Source organism: Chlorocebus sabaeus, chromosome 5 (genome assembly GCF_047675955.1).
Source record: "Chlorocebus sabaeus isolate Y175 chromosome 5, mChlSab1.0.hap1, whole genome shotgun sequence".
NCBI classification, from domain to species: Eukaryota; Metazoa; Chordata; class Mammalia; order Primates; family Cercopithecidae; genus Chlorocebus; species Chlorocebus sabaeus.
In genome coordinates, this window is record NC_132908.1 from 3,920,491 (window position 1) to 3,935,674 (window position 15,184).

At 48.0% G+C, this 15,184-nt stretch overlaps 1 long non-coding RNA gene across 1 annotated transcript; it reads right to left on the reverse strand.

The window, feature by feature from the left end:
• Positions 1 to 537: 537 nt before the first annotated feature.
• LOC140711731 (uncharacterized) lies at positions 538 to 4,382 on the reverse strand. Its single transcript, XR_012093024.1, has 2 exons — positions 3,485 to 4,382; positions 538 to 1,732 (listed from the first exon to the last, which is right to left on the reverse strand). It is a non-coding gene; the product is annotated as an uncharacterized lncRNA (long non-coding RNA).
• Positions 4,383 to 15,184: the final 10,802 nt, after the last annotated feature.

A 15,184-nucleotide genomic window follows, 5' to 3' on the forward strand; every position in this document is an offset into this window, starting at 1 on the left:
GGGCCTGCGGCCGCTGCAGTTCCATCTGTCTGTGCAGCTCCCACCTCTAACTGTGGCCACCGTCTTCCCAATGCCCCACAGTTTGCTCATGGAGAGATTCCTGGCGATCGTAGGCCCTCTGCAGCTCTCTGAAGGGTGAACTGATGAATGAATAGACGGATGAATGGATGACGACCACGACAGTTTCTGGAGGGCCACAGGTTGGGCTGGGCTGGGCACCCTGAGAACAGGTGGGTTCTTGTTTCTCCCTGAAGTCTGGCATTCCCTGGTAGCATCCAGAAGGCCGAATGCACCTGAGTGTGCTCTGCCTTCCCTCTTAGTCTAAGCCTTATTATGTATTTAATTATTTATTATTATTATTATTATATATTTTTTAGAGACAGGTTCTCACTCTGTCGCCCAGGCTGGAATGTCGTGGCACCATCATAGCTCACTTCAGCCTCAAACTCCCAGGCTCAAGTGATCCTCCCGCCTCAGCCTCCTGAGCAGCTGGGACTACAAATGTGTGACACCATGCCTGGCTAATTTTTTTTTTAAATACAGATGGAATCTCACTGTTGCTCAGGCTGGTCCTGAACTCTTGGGCTTAAGCGATTCTTCTGCATCGGCCTCCCAAAATGTTGGAATTACATGTGTGAGCCTCCATACCGGGCCCTATAGCCTGAGCTTTTTTAAATGTAACTTTTTTTTTTTTGAGACAGAGTCTTGCTCCGTCGCCCAGGCTGGAGTGCAGTGGTGTGATCTGGGTTCACTGCACCCTCTGCCTCCTCCCACGGTCAAGTGATTCTCCTGCCTTGGCCTCCTGAGTAGCTGGGATTACAAGCGCACCCCCCGCCATGCCCAGCTCATTTTTGTATTTTAGTAGAGACGGGGTTTCACCATGTTGGCCAGGCTGGTCTCAAACTCCTGACTTCAAGTGATCCACCTGCCTCGGACTCCCAAAGTGCTGGGATTATAGGCATGAGCCACCGTGCCCAGCCTCAATATACATTTTTCATTGAGATCTAAATCATATACCATAGAATTTTAATGTGTGCAGTTCAGTGCTTTTTAGTCTTTTCACAATAAATTGAGTTTTTGAGTAGACAATGCATTCATATGGCTTAAAATTCAATGATTACAAAGGAATATACATGGAAACATCTTCCTTCCCCCCTGTCCCGCATACATAGATCATATTATCTATTTTTTGAGTATACTCATAGATATTTTATGCAAATACAAGCAAATATATTCCATCCCTTTTTAATCTACATGGTAGAGAACTATATGTACTGCTCAGCATCTTGCTTTTTTACTTAACTTGGAGGTCCTGCTGGTACTGAGCTTTCTCGTTCCTTCTGGTGGCTGCCTGGTATTCTAGTCTATGGATGGATAAATATTTATTGATGGATTATTTAGGTTGTCTCTACCCTCACCTTTTGCAAATAAATGATGCAAAGAAGAACCTGGTGCATGAGACATTTTGCATGTTTGGGCAGATCTGTAGAATTAATTCCCAGAAGGGCACGTGTTTTTTAAATTTTGACAGCGCTTGCTAAATTGCCCTTTACAGAGGTTACACCAGTTTTAATTCCCATCAGAATTTATTTCCAAACCTACCATGAGATACGCCAGCACTGACAAGAATGCTCACTGCGGCATTGTTCATAACGCCCCAAACTGGAAACAGCTCAAGTGATCCTCAGTGGAACGGAGAAATCATGGCCTCTTCACACAACGAAATATTATGCTGCAATGAAAAGAAACAAAATTCTGCTGCATATGGCAGGGAGGAATCTCCTAGGCGGATTGATGATTGAAAGAAGCCAGACACAGAACGGTCCTTACTGCATGATTTCTGTGATATGACTCAACCTCGAAGTCAAAAGGAAGATGCAATCTAGGATGACAGTGATGGAAACAGAGGTGACCCTTGGGTGGCAGTGGGAGTCTGCTGAGCTTCTAAAAATGTCATATATCTTGTTCGGAGTAATAGTTGTATGGGTGCATCAATGTGTGAAAACTCACTGAGTTATGTGCGCTTTACTGATGGAAGTTGCACCCCAACAAAAAGTTAAAGGGTTTTTAAAAAATTGCCTACACTGACCTGCAAACAACACGGCCGCCCCAGTGGGCAGACTCCTCCGATGCAAAAGTTTAGGTGACAGGCTGTCTTTCTTTTGTCCAGTCCTAAGCCAGGGGTGGGTTCTGGGCACAAAGAGGTGAAGCACAAGGCTCCCTCCACTGCCTCCAGAGCTGTCCAGGGTTCCCCTCTGCGCCTCCAAAAGTGCAGAGTCACACCTGAGGGGGAGGAAGGACCAGAACGACTCCACCCCTCGCCCCACCGCCTCCTTCTCTGCTCTCTGACCGGTGACCAGTGCGGTTTCATTGTTCCCTTCCTGGACACGTCCCCTGGTGCAGACAATTCCCTGCACCAGCTGCTGAGCAGCTGCCTGGCTATTTATAGCCTTGGTCATCAGTCCCTTCCTCCCACCCTCGGCCCCACTCCTGGGACCACTCTCCCCACCCCCACCCACTTTCCGAGAGTCTGGCTGTGTCCAGCCAACCAGGAGAAGAGTGGGGATAGTGGAGGCTGAATTCGTTGACAAATATCATAGAACACAATTTTTAAAATGTTTCTGGAATATTCTAGGACACATTGTTGTGGGGAGGGGCCTGCCCCTGCTGAGCTGATCCCTGGGTCTCCTGAGGTGACCTCAACTATCTCTGTGGCTTTTGGACAAGGTGAGATGAACTTAATTCTTTTTCTTCTTCTTTTTTTGTTTTGGAGACAGAGTCTTGCTCTGTCGCCCAGGCTGGAGTACAGTGGCATGATCTCAGCTCACTGCAACCTCTGCCTCCTGGGTTCAAGCGATTCCCGTGCCTCAGGCTCCTGAGTATCTAGGACTCCAGGTGTGCGCCACCGCGCCCGGCCAGTTTTTGTATTTTTCAGTAGAGGTGGGATTTCACCATGTTGGCCAGGCTGGTCTTGAACTCCTGACCTCAAATCCACCCCTCTTGGCTTCCCAACGTGCTGGGATTACAGATGTGCGCCACTGCACCCGGCCTGTAATCCTACCGGCCATCAAATCCACTTTATTTTATTTTATTTTTTTTTTTGAGACGGAGTCTCGCTGTCGCCCAGGCTGGAGTGCAGTGGCGCAATCTCGGCTCACTGCAAGCTCCGCCTCCCGGGTTCACGCCATTCTCCTACCTCAGCCTCCCGAGTAGCTGGGACTACAGGCGCCCGCCACTGCGCCCGGCTAATTTTTTTCTATTTTTTAGTAGAGACGGGGTTTCACCATGGTCTCGATCTCCTGACCTTGTGATCCGCCCGCCTCGGCCTCCCAAAGTGCTGGGATTACAGGCGTGAGCCACCGCGCCCGGCCTCAAATCCACTTTAAAAGCAGTAAAGGCATTTGACTCTTTCCTCTTTCTCGTTCTTTCTCACCCCGCTCAGTCCATCTCCCTACCCCCCTCTCTCCTTCCTTCCTGCACCCACCTTTCTTCCTTCCTTTCTCGGTGAAGTGAAGGGTCACCTCTCATTGTGGAGGAAGGACCAATAAAGCCAGCTTTAAATGAACATTACTGGGTTGGCCTATGCCAGGCAGGTGTGAGGTCTCCAGATAATCAAGCTGGGTGCGTTCACGCCCGGGATGCTGGGGTTGCCCCACCTCTAGGTTTGGAGTGGGATGAGGAGGAGAAGCAATTTGTTCAGGAGCAGAGAAAGTTCACTTGGCTGTGACTCATCGCGTCTCCATCGGGAGTCTTCGGCGGGTCCATGATCATCGGACATGTTCATGATGCGTCCTCAGGCCCTGCCTGTGCAGAGTGTGCGGAGGCCAAGGAGTTACTGGCAGAAAAGCAAGAGCGGAATGAGCTTGCGTACTTGAAGACTGTGGCCGTCTGCCAACATCTCCTTCAAATATGAACATTCTTATTTTTGCTCTCGAAGTTTTTGTCAGGTTTATTGCAAATGCAAGGGTGGTGAGCAGACAGAAACAAAATGGTATTTGCCGAGCTGGAAGGACTGTTTTCTCAACCGTTTCTCAAGAGCACACAAGTAGACGTGCACTTTCCTGGGTGACATCAGGCTCTCCATGGGGATTTTCATCCAAATCAGATATGGCCTTGTTTTACGACGGACCGTCTTGGGTCTCACGGTGTGAGTGTTCATAAGTACACGTCCATCCAGTACATGGCGAAGACTGTTGTAAACCACCCCTGGAAACACATACAAGACAGATGGGCACGCAGATCACAGGATCGTGCAGAATTCTAATGAATTTCATTGGCATCAAATGTTATGTTCCTGTAAACTGAGAGCCATGAAATTAGAATGAGTGCCTAAAAATGACTCATTTAATTGAAGAAATGTCTCAGAATCATAAATTGGTAAATCAAAATTGGTAAAACTAGTATCCTTCAAAAAAATTGAGAATGATGTCCCTAAGTGTTTTTTTTTTTTTGAGACAGTTTCACTCTTGTTGCCCAGGCTAGAGTGCAGTGGTGCGATCTCGGGTCACTGCAACCTCCACCTCCTGGGTTCAGGTGATTGTCCTGCCTCAGTCTCACGAGTCACTGGAATTATAGGCGCCCACCACCACTCCCTGCTAATTTTTGTTATTTTTAGTAAAGACGGCCAGACTGGTTTCAAACTCCTGGCTTCAAGCAGTCTTCCTGCCTTGGCCTCCCAAAGTGCTGGGATTACAGGCATAATCCACTGTGCCTGGCTGGGATGACTATTTTAATCTCAGGAGAGCCATGTGGGTCCCTTCCAGGGCACAATTCTATTTAAGGATATACTTTCTTATTTTTACACAAACTTGATAACTGGATAAAAGAAAAGACCAACTTTTTTTTTTTTTTTTTTTTTTTTTTTTGCATGGATCAAAAAATGTAGCCAGAAGAACATTTTTTTTTTTTTTTTTGAGACGGAATCTCGCTGTGTCGCCCAGGCTGGAGTGCAGTGGCCTGATCTTGGCTCACTGCAAGCTCCGCCTCCCAGGTTCATGCCATTCTCCTGCCTCAGCCTCCCAAGTAGCTGGGACTACAGGCACCTGCCAACACGCCCGGTTAATTTTTGTATTATTTTTTTTTTTTTAGTAGAGACGGGGTTTCACTGTGTTAGCCAGGATGGTCTCGATTTCCTGACCTCGTGATCTGCCAGCCTCAGCCTCCCAAAGTGCTGGGATTACAGGCGTGAGCCACTGCGCCCGGCCCATAAGAGCATTTGTTAATATGCACGTCTAAAATCGTTCTTCCCACCTTCCTGTGCAGCACAAAGTGGTAAAGAGAGCAAGAATTTTCTTTCTAAACAGTTGAGCTGAAATTAAAAAAACAACAACAAAAACCCAAATGCCCATTCTCCTCCCAGCGGAAGTACAACTTCTCTTTGTATTCTGTTACTAATCTGCTTCACACACCTGTTCACCCAACAACAGCCAACAAAAGTCAAACTCAGAGTCGAGAGTCGTACACATCACAGTTTGTGCTGGAAATCTGATCCAAGCACGTGGACAAACTTTCTATGATTCCTGGTGCCTAAGCTTGGTGGCTTGTTTTCAGCGTATTCTTAAAAACCTAGGAAATTGGCAATCACACTTCTGAGTTAAAAGATTGGGAAATCAGGCCAGTGAATAAATACATTGGATCTGCACTATTGATGAAAAATGAAAAATCACTGGAGAAAAATGAGCCCCTTTCTTCTATTTTTGCTCAAAGTAGTCCAAAGAAAACAAGTGTTGGTTCACTCCTGCCTGTGAGCTCAGTGTTGAACAAACTCCAGCAAAATCACAGAGAAAGTTGGAACCAGATTTGCAGTGCTGTATCTCACACATGTTTCTTCTTCTTTTTTTTTAAGAGATAGCATCTCGCTCTATTGCCCAGGCCGGAGTGCAGCGGCACAGTCACAGTTCACCGCAGTCTCCAACTCCTGGGCTCAAGCGATTCTCCTGCCTCAGTCTTCTGAATAGCTGGTATATATTCCAGCACCACCACCCCCAGCTGCTTTTATATTATTTGTAGAAATGGGGTCTCACTATGTTGCCCAGGGTGGAGTGCAGTGGCACGATCAGAGCTGACTGCAGCCTCCAACTCCTGTTGCTAAGGTTGGTCCCAAACTCCTGGGCTGAAGTGATCCTCCCACTTTGGCCTCCTAAAGCACTGGGATTATAGACGTGAACCACCGCACCTGCCCCAGGTTCTTAAAAAGGGGTCTCCTTAAAAAGGATGCTTCGCTGGGCGCGGTGGCTCAAGCCTGTAATCCCAGCACTTTGGGAGGCTGAGGCGGGCGGATCACAAGGTCAGGAGTTTGAGGCCAGCCTGGCCAACATGGTGAAATCCCATCTCTACTAAAAATACAAAAATTAGCTGGGCGTGGTGGCACATGCCTATAGTCCCAGCTACTTGGGAGGCTGAGGCAGGAGAATCACTTGAACCTGGGAGGCAGAGGTGCAGTGAGCCAAGATCACATCACCACATTCTAGCCTGGGCGACACAGCGAGACTCCGTCTCAAAAAATATATATGTATTTCACAGATACAGTCCTTCCTGGTTTTGGTTACTGACGGAGCATAAACAAGTTTTAACTTTTTCAAATTTACAATTAAGCTCCTGAACAGCAACTCTCTTGCCGTGAACTGAAGGGAAAGTTGACGTCTCCCCTCTCCACAGGGTTTTTGTCTTCTGGATAAAAGATGGGAAAATGCGGATAAGAAGAAGGTTGGAGGGGAGGAAAGAAAGAAAAACCGAGCAATTTCTAGAATACATGATGATTAAGAAAAAACTATCCATGCTTTTGGAATGGACAGATTCTTTAAAATCTGTGATTTCCTTATTTTTTGACTAGCGAGGTGCCATGCCCACAGGTAGGAAGCTTCAGCCAGTGTGTGTGGAAAAAGTGCCAGTTTTGGGGTATGACGGACAAGTCAGAAGCCTGCTTGAACCACTGTCACCCCTTTGCAGCCATCCAACACCACGAACAGCAAAAACCTCAGGTCCTGGCAACCCGTTGGGACAAAGTGACCATCAACATGGGGAGGTTGCTGTCAGAGCCGTGTCACAGCTCTTATGCCTCCCAGAATTGCTTTTGGTGTGAGGATTGCTGCATGGGTTGAGAAAATGGAATTTGATTGTAATAACTGGATCATCTCAGGGATGGCTAAATCCTAAAATGCCTACAAAGCGTGAAACTGACTCAGGATTTCACAGAGGGTGTTAAGGTTCTGATTTTTCCACTTGGCGCTCATCTGGGTGTTATCATCAGCACTTTGGTTTAATGCTGCAGGTGAGGAGGATGTGCCCAGAAGCCCCACTGCTGCACCTCGCCCGATGGCTTCTGACATGCAGAACTGCGGGATGGGGGTTGCCGAGCTGACCAGGGCAGGCTGGGAGCTGAGCTCTGCAGACACTGGGTGCTGGTGAACAACGATACTTCCACATCCACTCTTCTGGGCATTCCCAGTCTGGTTCACTGCTCTGTCCCTCCCCTCCCCTCCCCTCCCCTAATTCCCATTGGTGGGATTGGGTGGGGCTCTCTGGGCCCCACACTGGCCTGGGAGCCCGGCATGCTGCTGCTGGGCCAGCCCAGGAGTGAATGGATGAAGTTCCTCTTTCTGAGCTGGGATCAGGCCCAGAACTCCCAGCTCGCAGCTTGGGCAGCTGCCTGGTGCTGAAACCAGAAGGGACCTCTGGGACTTAGTGGCAGCTTACAGGGAATGGCTAGGAGTGTCTCCCTCTGGGCCAGTGTGTAAGGTCCAGACCAGGAAAAGCGTCAGAAACGGAACCCGAGGTTCACCAAGAAACCAAGGGGGCAGGTTGGGGGGCAGGCTGAGGGCCAGCATTGCAGGTTGATGCTGGGAGGTTGCTGCCTGTGGCAGTGAGGAAAGAAAGAGGCCGTCTCAGAACACACGCAACACTGCCGTCCACACAGGGGAGCTCTTGGCAGGAGCCATCCACAGGGATGACTGCTGTGGACACGGATGGGGAGGTCCTGTGTGTGAGGCAGTGACAGAGCCATTGGTTGGGAACACAGTTTTGGAGTTTTGTTAACTATCCCAAGGTAGAGGCCAAGGGGCCACACGTACATGTGATGCCACAAGGTTAGCGTATTAGAACATGCCAGATTTTCTCTCAAAGCATGCAGGTCTGAGCCTGTCGTCATTCTGCCAATAAAATAGACAGGTGAATGAAGAGACAGCGGAACTGGGAAATGAGGAGCTGAAAAGGAGAGAAAGTGGTCCCTGGTGCTGGCTGTGTAAGAAAAGTAAATAGTGACTCAGAAGAATTGGGGTCACTGTCTGATTCATACAATAAAATCATTTTGTCTCATTTGAAATATTTTAGGAAAAAGGTATGCTTTTATCCAAAATTATCTGGAAAATTGCCTCAAATGTCTCTCATTAAAAAAAAAAAAAGTAGTTGGACCAGGCGAGGTGGCTGAGGCCTGTAATCCCAGCACTTTGGGAGGTGGAGGAGAGAGGATCACCTGAGGCCAGGAGTTTGGGACCAGCCTGAGCAACATAGTGAGACCTCATCTCTATAAAATAAATACATAAAATAGTTGCACCTTACCTTCTTAGGTCTTACTTGAATTAATGTCCTGAAAGTTCACATAAATGACATTCTTCAATATTAAAAAAAAAAAAAAAAAAGCCAAAACAAAATCCAAACGGTCTCTAGGCAGCAGGTTGAATGAGGACTTTAGAAGTCTATGGATGTCCTTTATTTAGGTTTGTTCGTTTGTTTATTTTAGACAGAGTCTTGCTCTGTTGCCCAGGCTGGAGCGCAGTGGTGTGATCTCGGGGCTCACTGCAACCTCTGCCTCTCAGAGGTTCCAAGCAATTTTCCTGTCTCAACCTCTGGAGTAATTGGGATTACAGGCATGTGCCACCACGCCCAGCTAATTTTTTTTTTTGGTATTTTTAGTAGAGACAGGGTTTCACCATATTGGCCAGGCTGGTCTCAAACTCCTGACCTTGTGATCCACCTGCCTCGGCCTCCCAAAGTGCTGGGATTACAGGGGTGAGCCACTGCACCCGGCCAAAATTTAGGTTTTTTTATTAAAGTTTGGGGTCCCGCTCTGTTGCCTAGGCTGGAGGCAGTGGTGAGATCATAGCTCACTGCAGCTTTGACCTCCTGTGCTCAAGCGATCCTCCCAACTCAGCCTCCCAAGTAGCTGGGATCACATGTGTACACCACCATGCCTGGTTCATTTTGAAAAATTTTTTGTAGAAAAATTTGTAGAGATGAGGTCTTACTATGTTGCCCAGGTCTCAAACTCCTGGGCTCAAGTGATCTTCCCATCTCAACCTTGCGAAGTGCTGGGATTATAGGCATGAGCAACTGCACCCAGGCAAAGTCAGATTTTTTTTCACCTGAGATCTCAGTTGCCACGAACACCTCAAATTATATTCTATGATAATTCAAGTTAAATGGGCAAGTAATATTTCTTTTCTTTCCTTCTAAGTGCCTGAAATACTGGAAATACACAATAAGGGCTTTTTAAAAACTACCTAACACAATAAAGAATTGTGAAAGAATTTATGGTGTAATGAACAAGTCAGGGAAAACCTTGATTTTGCATTAAAGGTACATCTTCTGTTTCTGTTAAATAGCAGGAAGGACAAGATGCCAAAGCAATGAGCTTTTTTTTTCCTTCTGAGATGGAGTCTCCCTCTGTCTCCCAGGCTGGAGTGCAGTGGTGTGATCTTGGCTCACTGCAACCTCTGTCTCCCAGGTTCAGGTAAGTCTTCTGCCTCAGCCTCCCAAGTAGCTGGGATTATAGGTGTGTGCCACCACACCCAGCTAATCTTTTTTTTATTTTAGTCGAGGTGGGATTTCACCATGTTGGCCAGGCTGGACTCAAACTCCTGACCTCAAGTGATCTGCCTGCCTTGACCTCCCAAAGTGCTGAGGCTACAGGTCTGAGCCACTGCACCCGGCCAGCAATCTGTCTTTTCCATGGAGGCACAAATGTGCAGCAAACCTTGCCTCTCTCCTGAGACCATTTGGATAATTTGGTTACTCTATGGATACCAAGTTTAGGATTTTCAGACATCAGGCTTATTTGAGCAATTTAAACATTTCTCCATTCTAAGCATACACTAGATAATAAATATTCCACACATAATTTAAGCAATGAATCTTATGAAAAGAGTGACAGAGGGAGAAGGGGGAAAATACATTTTTCCTCGTGGTCATTTGCTGAATGACCGTCTAATCCTGCCATTAAACTCACACCGTCCACCTCCCCCTGGGTTTTGTTCTTTCCTTGAAAAGGAGGAAGGAAAAGAAACTATTTGGATGTAGCAGCGTGCTCTGTTTCTGGCTCTGCAACCAGCAGAAAGACTGCAGTCAATGAAGCTCAGGTTAGAACCTGAGCTTTCTAACCTGTGAAACAGAAAAGGCTTCTGCCAACACTTCAGTGGGGCATCCTGAAGCCAGATGAGGCTCCAGGGATTTTGAGCTCGCTGGCAGAAAAGCATTGCATAACAGGAGACTGCCTTCCAGGCAGGGGCATATTCGTGAATGTGAAAACAGAATTTACAGGCGGAAAAGTCATTCTCTTGAAGTCAAAGCAGTGCCTGATGATCTTGTTGCTGAACATTTATCTATAGTCCTAGAGTCAGGGAGGGAGGACAATGCGGGAGGGGAGGACGATGGCCGAATGGGGGTGAGGCCACAGGTGGAGTGGAGAACCCTGGCATCCTGGGGCTTGAGGAAGGCAGGTGAGTCCCTGGAGAGGAGTAAGTGTCCTAGAGACTCAGAACCAAAGCTGGAGCTGGGCTGAGCTGAGACCGAGAGTTCCCACAGGCCGGTTCTGGAGGGGACCGAGAAGGCTAGAAAGCCGCGGAGACTATGGGATGGAGGGCCTGGGAGGGCAGGGCTGGGGAGCAGTTCAGGTGTGTCTTGGCACAAGCATGTCTGTGCCCCCGGGTGTCCTGAGCAGAGCGGGGTGTCAGGGCGGGGCGGGGCTGGGGTGCATTTCGCTCCTCTCTCCCTGAACCCTTTCACATCCTTCTTGATCCTGTTTGCGTTCTCCCAGAATCACATGCACAAATCCAGACTCTTTCTGGTCCCGTTCATCTCCCTCCCATCCTAGAGGGCACGGATATTGTTTGATGAGAAAATAAAGAAGGTCAGAGGGAGACTGGACACAGAAAGAGCAGCTCTCAGGAAGGCTGCTGGAGGCCGAGCCAGCGCTGCCTCCACTGTGCCTGGGCTGGGGGTGATTGGCAGAGATGAGTGGGTCCCCAAACATCAGCTCTTCCCTCAAAGAGCAGCGGGGGCCCTGCGGGAGAGTACACTACCCTGAAAGGCTCTCACCAGCCAACCCAATCAAGTGTTTGTTCTACCTGGCTCAGGCACCCTCCTGCCGGGACCCCAAACACTGCTGGGGGAGGAGTTTTAAAAATAAAATGGATGGGCCGTGGTGGCTCACGCCTGTAATCCCAGCACTTTGGGAGGCCGAGGCCGGTGGATCACGAGGTCAGGAGATCGAGACTATCCTGGCTAACACGGTGAAACCCCATCTCTACTAAAAATACAAAAAACCGGCGTGGTGGTGGGCACCTGTAGTCCCAGCTACTCGGGAGGCTGAGGCAGGAGAACGGCATGAACCCAGGAGGCAGAGCTTGCAGTGAGCTGAGATCACGCCACTGCACTCCAGCCTGGGTGACACTGCAAGAATCCGTCTCAAAAAAATAAAAAAATAAAAATAAAACGGATGGGCCGGGCACAGTGGCTCACACCTGTAATCTCAGCACTCTGGTAGGCTGAGGTGGGCGGATCACCTGAGGTCAGGAGTTCAAGACCAGCCTGGCCCTGGTGAAACACCGTCTCTACTAAAAATACAAAAAATTAGCCAGGGGGCCGGGCGCGGTGGCTCAAGCCTGTAATCCCAGCACTTTGGGAGACCGAGACGGGTGGATCACAAGGTCAGGAGATCGAGACCATCCTGGCTAATCCGGTGAAACCCCGTCTCTACTAAAAAATACAAAAAACTAGCTGGGCGAGGTGGCGGGCGCCTGTAGTCCCAGCTACTCCGGAGGCTGAGGCAGGAGAATGGCATAAACCCGGGAGGCGGAGCTTGCAGTGAGTTGAGATCCGGCCACTGCACTCCAGCCTGGGCAACAAGAGTGAAATGCCGTCTCAAAAAAAAAAAAAAAAAAAAAAAAGATAATCTTATAGGCAGCAGCTGGAATGAGCTCCTTCATCGAGGAACAAACACAGAAGTGGTGCAGTTGTTTTCTCTGAATCTTTCTTGTTGGTTACTTTTTTTTTTTTTTTTTTTGAAAGAGTCTCCCTCTGTCGCCCAGAGTGCAGTGGTACAATCCTGACTCACTGCAACCTCTGCCTCCTGGGTTCAAGCGATTCTCGTGCCTTAGCCTCCCAAGTAGCTGGGACCACAGGCACGCACCACCACGCCTGGCTGATTTGATTTTTGTATTTTTAGTAGAGACAGGGTTTCACCATGTTGGCCAGGCTGGTCTTGAGCTCCTGACCTCAGGTGATCCTCCCGCCTCGGCCTCCCAAAGTGCTGGGACTACAGGCGGCAGCCACCGTGCCCAGCCTCGGTTGCTTTTTATTCAGAGTTTGAATTCTCCATAAAGCCATAGACAAGAAAATCATCTCGCATACATTAGGGTTGACACTGAGAGCCCTATTTACAAATGTCGGCCAGGCATGGTGGCTCATGCCTGTAGTCCCAGCACTTTGGGAGGCTGACGTGGGTGGATCACTTGAGCCCAGGAGTTTGAGACCAGCCTGAGCAACATGGTGACCCATCTCCACAAAAAATACAAAAACTAGCAGAGCATAGTGGCGTGCACTTGTAGTCCCAGCTACCTGGGAGGCAGAGATAGGAGGATCGCTTGAGCCCGGGGAGGTTGAGGCTTCTGTGAGCTGTGATTGAGCCACTGCATTCCAGCTTGGATGACAGAGACTCTAATCTCAAAAAAATAAAAAAAAAAAAAGTCACTCGATTCCTCGTATCTGGAAAGTCCCTTCAGTTTACTAGTGGAATTCATAGTGGTAACGCCACCGGGAAAAGCACAGCTTCTAATCACAGCTGTTTCTCAAATGCTCTCATGTATTGCAGCAAATTTAACAACCTAGGTAAATTTAAAAACCTAAGTAAAGGGAGTTTAGGGCATTATTTGGCACACAATAGGCACTTAACAAATACTGGCTGGATGTTACTTATCTGTTGGAAATAATTCAACTAACATTGTGTGTACTGAAATGTTTTTTAAGCAGCTCTTCAAATATATTTAGATAACTCACACATTAAATTCTAAAATATAATTTTGATTAAAAATGCATGTATCAAGGCTGGGCACAGTGGCTCATGGCTGTAATCCTAGCACTCTGGGAGGCTGAGGCGGGTGGATCACCTGAAGTCAGGAGTTCGAGACCAGCCTGGCCAACATGGTGAAACCCCCAACTCTATTAAAAAAACAAAATTTATCTGGGTGTGGTGGCACATGCCTGTAATCCCAGCTACTCAGGAGGCTGAGGCAGGAGAATTGTTTGAACCCAGGAGGTGGAGGTTGTGGTGAGCTGAGATCGTGCCACTGCACTCCAGCCTAGGCAACAGAGTGAGGCTTTGTCTCAAAAAAAATAAATAAATAAAATAAAAATGCATGTATCAATGAGTAGCATTAACATGCCGAATCAGGTTTCCAACGGGGAGTCCAGAACGCTAGGAAACTTCATCTGCAGAGAGCTGAAATGAAAAGTCATCTCTTCTCTGGTTGCTGTGGATTAGGGGCACTTTATTTGCATTCGTGGACTCCTGAAATTATATATAAAACTAAAAGATTTGGCCAGGCATGGTGGCTCATGCCTGTAATCCCAGCACTTTGGGAAGCTGAGGCAGGCGGATCCCCTGAGGTCTGGAGTTCGAGACCAGCCTGGCTAACATGGTGAAACCCCGTCTCTACTAAAAATATAAAAGTTAGCCGGGAGTGGTGGCACGAGTTTATAGTCCCAGCTACTCGGGAAACTGAGGCAGGAGAATCACTTGAACCTGGGAGGCGGAGGTTGCAGTGAGCCAAGATCGCACCACTGCACTCCAGCCTGGGCGAGAGAGCCAGACTCTGTCTCAAAAACAAAACAAAACAAAACAAAGAAAGAAAAAAAATCAAGAGTTGTTTTTACGTGTATTTTTTCTGGACAAAGGAAGCATAACCTTCATCAAATTATCAAAGCCTTTGTGAGCCAAACCTCTCCCACTGAAAAAAAAAAACAAAAAACAAAAAACAATTAAGAATCCCTGCTGTTGAATGAGATTCTAACAGGCACGTGGATTACTTAATTCACATCTCCTTCAGACTTTCAGGCCCAGCAGGCATCTGAGAATTCCCCAAGCTTAAATTACTCTAATATTCTAAACGACTCTTTAGAGTCATGTTATTTAAAAAACAACTTGTACAAAGGAACTTTGTATAAAAATAGACACTTGGGAAGATTTTAAATGTACACGTCCATCGCGTGCAAGTGTGTACTTTTTCTTGATTGCTTCCTCTTGGCTTTCTCCAGTTAGTTTCACTTTCTGAGTACGCGGGATCTATTCCAGGTGGCCACGGCAATAGATTCCCACAACGGGGAAAAGCAACCATGTGAACAAGATTTCAGACGAAAGAGAAACCGCAAATGATCGGTTCTGGGGCTGCTTGCAAAAATTAGAGGCTGCCTTTTTGGCTGTTTGAGAAATCCTCTAAGTTCCTGGGTGCCCCTTCCAGTAGAAAGACCCACGTTCTGGCTGGGCGTGGTGGCTCACGCCTGTAATCCCAGCACTTTGGGAGGCTGAGGAGGATGGATCACTTGAATCCAGGAGTCTGAGACCAGCCTGGCCAACATGGCAAGACCCCGTCTCTGCAAAAAACACAAAAATTAGCTGGGCATGGTGTTGCGCACCTACAGTCCCAGCTACTCAGGAGGCTGAGGTGGGAGGATCACCTGAGCTAGGGGAGGTCAAGGCTGCACTGAGCCCTGATGGTCACTGCACTCCGGCCTGGGTGACAAAATGAGACCCTGTCTCCAAAAAAACCAACCAAACAAAACCTCCATTCTTACAAGACCCTCAAGGCAGCAAAGACAGTTATTCCCTAAGCTGGGAAGGTGGCCAGGGAGGCCTTCAATGACAACTCGGAAGAGAGTGACATCCAATAGCATCCTCATTGGCCCGGGCTTCAGC